Source organism: Fukomys damarensis, unplaced genomic scaffold, assembly GCF_012274545.1.
Source record: "Fukomys damarensis isolate Sample0158 unplaced genomic scaffold, DMR_v1.0_HiC HiC_scaffold_7, whole genome shotgun sequence".
NCBI classification, from domain to species: Eukaryota; Metazoa; Chordata; class Mammalia; order Rodentia; family Bathyergidae; genus Fukomys; species Fukomys damarensis.
The window spans coordinates 4,727,487-4,735,898 of NW_022900919.1; the positions used below are offsets into that span (position 1 = coordinate 4,727,487).

The 8,412-nt window shown below is 39.4% G+C and overlaps 1 long non-coding RNA gene across 1 annotated transcript in view; it reads right to left on the reverse strand.

The window, feature by feature from the left end:
- LOC117285201 overlaps nucleotides 1–4,789 on the reverse strand; it is a 15,562-nt gene extending 10,773 nt beyond the window's left edge. Inside the window, exons 1-2 of the long non-coding RNA XR_004516168.1 lie at nucleotides 4,414–4,789; nucleotides 3,459–3,571 (exon numbers count right to left, since the gene is read on the reverse strand). This is a non-coding gene — a long non-coding RNA (uncharacterized LOC117285201). The remainder of the gene's footprint in view (nucleotides 1–3,458; nucleotides 3,572–4,413) is intronic.
- Nucleotides 4,790–8,412: the final 3,623 nt, after the last annotated feature.

Consider the following 8,412-nt stretch of genomic DNA (forward strand, 5'->3'; position numbering starts at 1 on the left):
GGGGAAAATATAAATAAATTAACATTTCTAGACCAATATGGCTGTCCATTTCTGTACAATGCCAAGTCAACACAGTAAATTGGGATGACTTTTTCCAAAGTTGGCAGCACCGTTAAAGTTTCCCAAAATTCAATTTATATATATGTGTGTGAATGGTGCCAGGTACCACAACAGCAACAGAACTTTGCTGTTGTCGGGATATTACTCTTTCCCATTTTTCTCTTTATGTCTCCTATCATCTCACATGCAGGGGCAAATTCTCCTTCCCACTCTTGACCTTCTAAACTACAATCTACAGAAATATTCTAGCCATGCTTTCTAAAGAGTATCTTTTCAAAAGACTATTTCTTTTCCTACGCACTTCATTCAAATTATTGTCGTTTTTCACATGGACCCTTGGAAATGCCTCCCAAATGTTCTTTCAACATCTTTCATTATGCAGCATGGAAACTTCACAAGAAAAGAAACTTTGTTTTATTCACCTCTGTCATGCACTTCATGTATTATTCACTACATGTATTCATTATTCACTATACGTAGGATTATTTGCTATAGCAGTTGGAACAGTGCCTGGTTTGCAGAGCACATTTAATAAATATTTGCTAAATAAATACATACACGTTCCAGGCCAATCTCAACTTCTAAGTAAGAGAGACAGAATCTCTATTGTTGTTCTCCTCTGCAAGCCTGCTCTCAGAACAAGGTTCAGGAACCCGGACTGGTAGGGCAAGGCACGGAATCACCACGAAGACTCCAGGGAGGTTTCTAGAACACTTTCGCTTTTTTCAGGAAATGCATAAGCTTATATAGGGAACCATGGAGGCGGAACATGGGAGGAGCATTTAACGTTTGGCGATATCTTATTGGCCAGACATGGCGGAGTGATTTTTCTTGGGAGAGGTGAAGGAGTCATGGACTAGGGGTGGAGGTTTAGCCTGTTGGACCCAGCATCTAGGCACTTAGGCAAATTAGCCCAGCCTTAGCAAGGTCTCTGAGTTAGCTCAGGAGACAGGAGTATGGCACACCTGGCCCAGCCAGGCGTGAACTTCTCCCACACTCTATGTGTCTTATTCTGCCATGAAACAGCCATTTCACCATAGTAACTCAATGTGAGTCTTCCTTTTCAATGAGAGTTTCAATCTATAAACACTAACCTTTGGCTCCTCACATCACAGAGCTCCTAGAAATCAACTAGATTTTTATAAGGGTGAGGATTTATGCCTTTTTACCTCACCTCTGTCCTGACTTGACCCTATAAAGAAAGCCTTTGTTCCCTAGCCTGGGGAATGGGTATAGAAAAGGCCTACTCCTTTTAACAATAAAATTAATTTATACTGGAAAAGATTTTCTTCCTGCTTAATATCCCTGACCAAAGAAAGATAAGTTTGAGAATCCTGGTATACTTAGAGTGAGGTATTATTTCTGTAGAAGGAACAGCTGACAAACCTTGTCACTGTGGCCAGGTGTCCAGTTCTTTTTTCTTTCTTTCTTTTTCTTTTTTTAGTACCAGGGATGGCTAAGTGTCCTGTTTTCTACAATAGGTTCTGCAACTGTTGGAGTTTGTATGGAGACCAGGATCTTGATGTACTTCCTGATTTCTGGCTTCAGAGAGTAGGCTGAGTTCCTGAGATGATTCCCATTTTCCAGTCTTCCTTAGTGACAAGGCAGTTACCATGGTTATGGGCACTCAAAGTTATGGTTTTTTAGGGTTATAGTTTTCTCTAGATTCAGACAACACACACACACACACACACACACACACACACACACACACAGTCTGTCCCCACACACTTCTTGTTCTGTAATGCCAGGGAGCCAAGATCAGAGAAAGTGTCACTAACAACCTCACCTTTGCAATGACCTTGGGGAGTGATGGGGTATGGTGAAATTAGAGTTCCCCCAATTCTGCTGCCATCAGTACCATGCCCACCCCAAAAGTGCTTTGAAGCTTAAGTTGATACATACTGATAAAACCTGGCCCTCTCACCACCCCCAGCTAGTATCTACTCTTCAGCAACGACTTCCTGTGTTCACGGGTGGCTCCTACTATGCCAGCCTGAATAGATGATGAGATCTTTATGGATGAAACTGCCTAGCTTTGGGGCAGTTATCTTAGTATCATTTTAAGAAGTACACATGAAATATCACTGCTCCCGCTTGGCAGACAAGTAGGACCCACTAACACTCGCTGGTTCAGGTGGACATCATTTCTCATCTTGATACTTTCCACGGATGCCTAATAGCTCCTGCCAGCTCTGACTTCTCATGATTTCTATTTTCATGAAGTTGTACCAGGACCTCCGGCTTTTATATTCTTGGAATGGCCTTCTCCTCCACGTCTACTTTGCTCCTTGAAGCCCTACGGCCTCCTCAGTTCCCCCTTTCTAGATCCTTGAGATGAATTCAGTGTCGCTGCCACAGGTAATCTCATGATGTTACGCGCAGGATAGACTTTGTAGGAGTACTGGTCACTTGGGAATGTCATTCTTTTCCTGTCTCTGTGTCCACATTTCTTACAATTCTATGGCTTTACCCACAGTGTACCCCTTAATAGATGTTATCTAGTTATTTCCAGTTAAATGAGAGAAAAAAATGTTTTTAAACTTTAAGTTTCTTATCTTATTCCACAGCTACCTCTTAGTGGGAGCCATTCACTCTGGCTTTGCTTTGGCTGCTATTAAAAGAAATATGATTGTGCTGAAATGAAATTTCTGAGGAGCAAGGTCTTTGTCATATACCACTCTTATAAAGTATTGCCATCTGCTATTTTGAATCCTAGTTATTGCAGATGGGAAACATAAAGACAAGTGGGATATATCTCTTCTGGGATAAACCATCATTCTTGGAGAAAGGCATTGTCAGCTGTGGTTGAATAACCATGAGGGATAGTGCATTTACTGTTTTGCCTCAGCCTACAATGAGAAGTCATATCAGCACTTTAGGCTATGATTATGGAAATCTGTGCCCAGAAAATAAGGAGAATCAGAAATGATAAACAAGCAAAATAAATATTTAAATTAGTGGTTATGACATCAAGCAGCAATGTAACCTTTCTTGAAATAGAAAGTATAAATAATGTTTATCTAAAACATTCACTCCTCCTAGACTGGAACACATATCAGGAATTCATCAATAAACATAAAAATGTCACTTTATTTCTGAGAAGTTTGGTAGCCAATTTTGTCCACATGGAATTCTATATATCTTTTAAATTACTTCATCTTGTTTAAATTAAATTCTTAAGCACATTAACAGTAAAATAGAATAGTGCAGCGTATCACAGAAAAATCTCATTATATCACAAAGTTAAAATATCCTATGTATGTAAATTTACATAAATGCATTGACACACAATATATATTTGTTTCTAAAAATATTTCATTACTATATATTAAAATATAAGTAATAAAGTCCCTGACATGAACAACTTAAAGGAACAAAGATTTATTTAGGCTCACAGTTTTGGAGGTTTCAGTAAATGGTTGGCTGACTTCATTGCTGTGGGCCTAAGGTAAGGCAGAACATCATGGTGGAAGGATATGGTATAGCACAGATACTCAGCTCATGGATTCTAGGAAACAGAGAGGGACACAAGACACAAGCAGGTTACGCCCACAACCTTCAACAAAACCTAAACACCAAAGTTTCCATTATCTCCCAATAATGCCATCAACTTCATCCTCTGACTAAATTAGAGCTCTCATGATCTAGTCATCTTCTAAAATTCCTATGTCTAAACACATGGTTTGGGGAGACTTTTTAGATCTAAAACATAACATCATTTATGAGGGGATGGACACAAGTTATTTGCAAATCTTGGCTATTCGGAATAGCACTGCAGTGCACATAGGATTAAAGACAATATTTACATGACTTTATTTCCTTTTAATACATACCAAAAAGAAAATTTCTGGGTCATATGGTAGTTCTATTTTAGCTTTTTGAAGAACTTCCATACTACTTTTCACAATGACTTTACCAACTTGCATTCACATTGACAATATATAATGGCTCACTTTTCCTTAAAACTTTGCTAACTTTGTTATCTTTTAATTTTTTTTCCTGTATTCAGTACTGAGGATTTGAACTCAGTCTTTCATTAATTGGACATGACTAATCCACACTATGAGAAGGGAATCTGCTTCACTTGAGGTCTAAGGTCTTAAAATTTAATCTCATCTATTAAAAATAACTCTACCAACATCCAGATGATGTTTAACCAAATATCTGGGTGGTGGTGTTGTTTTGAGGCAGGATTTCTCTTTGTAGTTCAGGCTGACCCTGAACTCACTATGCAGCCCAGGATAGCCACAGACTCGCAGTGATCCTTCAACCTTAGCCTCCTGAGTGGTGGGTTACACCACACTCAGCCAGTACTCATCTTATAAAGAGAAAACTTTTATTTTGGCTTACAGTTTGGGAGCTTCCAGTCCAGGGTCATCTGGCTGTGTTGTTTCCGTCCTGAGGGGAGGCAGCACATCGCAACAGAAGCATGAGGCAGAAAAAAGCACTCACATCATATCCAGAAAACAAAGGGAAAAAAAGAGGCCAGAGTCTCACAGTCAACTTCGGTAACACATTCCACTATCTCACGCCTCCTCCCAATAGCACAAATGTGGGAAGCAAGTCTTTAACACATGGACTCCGGAGTTATTCAGGATTAAGATCACAGTAGTGGCCTAGCCAATTTGACATAAAATTAACCGTAGAAAAATGATCAGTATAGGTAATAAATGTTGAGATCCTGATAACCTTGCTTGCATTTATGTTCAACATTAAAGCTCATGTTCACTTTTTTTATAATCACAATTACATCTGCTACTGTGTTTTTTGTGGGCACCAATTATTGATTGGATTTAAACTCCTTCATAGATAAGATAGTTTCTTATTTTCTTATCTTATAGAAGCACATTTGGCCAAATCAGGTTAGAAATACCTCTCCAGACTTCAGCACAATATTATGTTTGCAGATAAAAGTAAGATCTCAACTTGCTGAGCTAAATTATCCTTATTTTGGTGGAAACCAAAAATTTTTTTCTTGCACTCCTTGTTTGGATTGACAAGTATGGACATAGGAATCATAAAATTTGAAGCCAAATATTTTATGATCCTTTTTACGTACATTGTGTTCTTTAATTTTGAGGCAGTTGTATAAATATCTCATTGGCCATAGTTTTTATAAGGGGAAAGTAAGACCTCCAGCTCTGACTCTGCTGCAAGGGGGGAAGAAGACAAAATTCACCCACATTCAAATCTATGGTTTTTATCATGTCATATTCTCTCCTTTGGATGTGGCTTCTACTTAACTACATTAAAAGTAAGTAGTTGTGGTTCTTTTGAAGTTAGTTTCATACATATCAGAAGAAAAAATGATCCTGAAATGTCTTTTGCCAAAGATCCATATAAAGGACTGTCCTTTAATCTGGCGTGGTTTGGCTCTAGACTGTACCCCGACGCCTCAAGTGATTGGAGGTGGGACTGTAGGAAGATGTTCGGATCTTGGGGAGCTGTACTTATCAGTGGGTTAACTAGGAATTCAGAGTTGAATGTGCTGCTGGGCCTGGCCAGGTTGGAAAATGTGAGATATGGGGGTGTGACCCAGAGCACATCTCTCCCTCTCCAGCTTCTCCTTCTCTCTCTGCTTCCTGGTTGCAGTGATGTGAGCAGCTTTGCTCTGCCAGACCCTTCCACCATGTACTTCCTGTTTTGGAGCCAGTGGACTCTGGACTGATAATGTGAGTCAAAATAAACCTCTTCTCTTTCAAGAGTTGTGGGTTTTGGGTGTTGCGCACCACAAACAACAAACGATCGAGACATAATCCGATCCAACCACCCCAGTCCTGGCTGTCTACCCAAAGAAAAAGAAGTCAGCATACAGAAAAGATATCCACACGCTCATTTTGACAGTGGCTGTATACACAACAGCTAAGATCTGAAATCAGCCTATGGGCCCATCAACAGATGCACAGATGACTAAAACATGGTGTATATATACACAATGGAACTTCTCGTATGTGGACACTAAAATTTTAAAAGGTTGACCCAAAAGTAAGACAGTTACTATTTGAAACTGGGAAGGGTACCGAGGTGGGGGACATGAGGGTGTACGAAGGGTAGGTAGTTGGATGTGACTGTTGCATGCTCTACGCATGTATGGAAATAGCATACTAAATCTCATTAATATGTACAACTGAAATGTATGTTAAAAAGAAAGAGAAATATCTGAGTCTGGAAGTGACCTGGACATTGGCGAAGGGTCTGTTTCTCCTTAAAATGAAGGTGGATTCTTCCTCTAGTCCCTACAGTTTGTTTTTCTATTCACAAAAGGCTTAATTTCCATACTACATTGTCCACAAATACTAAGTCCCAGTATGGCAAATGGGGCTTTCCTCAGTTTTGAAAGTGAGACATTATAGACGAAATCACTGTCTCCTAGGTCATTTGGGGGCTGCAATTAGAGCATAGTTCTGTAGTTATCTTGGCGTTAGAAATCACTAGACAAAAGTGCCTGGACAGCAGGAGACTTGGGGAGGAAGTGCCACGTACAAACTGGACTCTTGGGGTGCATTCACTTGGACAACAGATGGAAAGAGGAGTGGCTGGTGCAGATTGGCTGGAATGGTGCAGGACAGTTGGAAATTGGCACTTTTGAGCAGCAGGCCACAGCGCATTTATGAAAAATGTACATTTCATCACAAAAATACTATCATATTGAGGTCATTTCTTAAAGCTAACAAAGAAATATAGGCTGCTTAACTTGCAAATGATGATTATATGTAAAAGTGATTTCCCAAATTAGAAAATAAATAGGCTAGAAGGGCCGGGGATTTAGCTCAGCGGTTCGGTGGCCTGCCTTGCAAGTGCAAGGGCCCGAGTTCAATCCCTGGTACCAAAAAAAATTAAAAAATAAAAAATAATAAATAAATAAATAAATAAATAGGCTAGAAAGGCTCACATTTATTTACTTAAAGCACAAGAGATTTTGGTTCCCATCAAAATAAAAAGATAGATAGCTCAGTAAGTACAGAGGCTAGCTTTTCCAGTTGTCATTATAGTGTATCTGCAGTTTATTTCAAAAACTTGAATCAAGAAAACAGAAGTAAGAAAAATCATGGAAAAAATGAAAAGAATAAGAAAAGTAAGCTGAAGCCAGAAAGATGTAAACAAGTACCAAAAATAGCTCATGATTCAAAGTCTTCTTAAAACCCAAAGATGCACAGGTGCCTACCCTTGTGATCTGAGAGTTCTGAAATGATTTCAGTGAAGATGGCACAGTGCAACAGATTGTGTTTTAGGCTTGGCTGACCAAGGTCAGACTTACCATTGCCTAATCATTTTATCTAGTAAGAAAAGCTAAGCAATCACAGAAGAAAATGGGTAATAATGGCGATGCAAACACAGGTCTTGGTGACCTACCCATATCTACTGGTCTCGCCAGCTCACAGAAAATGACAGGAACAAGAGTCTCCAGATCAGAGGCCTGCTGCACACAGGTGTACAGGTGAGAAGGGAAGGATGTCTGTGCCACATAGAGCTGAAGATCTGTGTTTATCCTTAGTAGGTGCTCCAAGGATACTATCCCACTTTTCAAAGCCTTATTTATTTCTTTTCCTTTCAGACTTCCACGGATTTTCTGTGCACCTGGCTAGGCACATACTCTCAGACTACAAACATTCATCAATCAGCCTTAAATTCTGTAGATTGTTTCCAGGATTAGCATCCCTCATCGAATTCTCATCTCCTCAAAGCTTTGGAAAATTGTAATTGATTGTGGGAAGCTGGAAATACTTTGGTCTTCATTTTAAATCTCAGTGTAACCTGGGTAATGGAATTACATGATTTTCTCATTGAAAGTTCAAATAACTCAGTGGTGATTTGGAATTGTCTCCTGTTGGCTTCTTGATTTAATACATGGGATGTTCTTTGAGATCAAAGCTCTGCTTTAGACTAAGGGAGTCACAGTAATACATGTTGTATTTCCTCAGCGTGAGCTGCTACAGTGGCCTCTGAGAGAGTTGTCTTCCTTCTCTTTTCGTTTGCCGTGTACTGTGCAGCACACCTGATTATGTTTTTCCAATGTTTGCTTCAGTTTCATTCAACTCATCTCCTGCTCAAAACACTGTGATGTCATATTTCCCCTCATTGTGTCTTAATTCCCACCCTCACTTTAATCTACAGTTTCACAACACAGTGCCATCACTCACCTAAGATCTATTTCATTCTCTGTGATTTCCCACAGTAATTCTGTGTCCTCAAGCTCCATGATAATAAAGGACAGTATTCACAGAATTTATTGACTTTATGATATTATGAATTTCTCTTGAGAATCAAATAAACCCCTCTACAGTTCTGGCTGAGAGAAAACAGCATCAGTAATGAATTTAATGGTCCCAAAATTACAATGTCTTCATT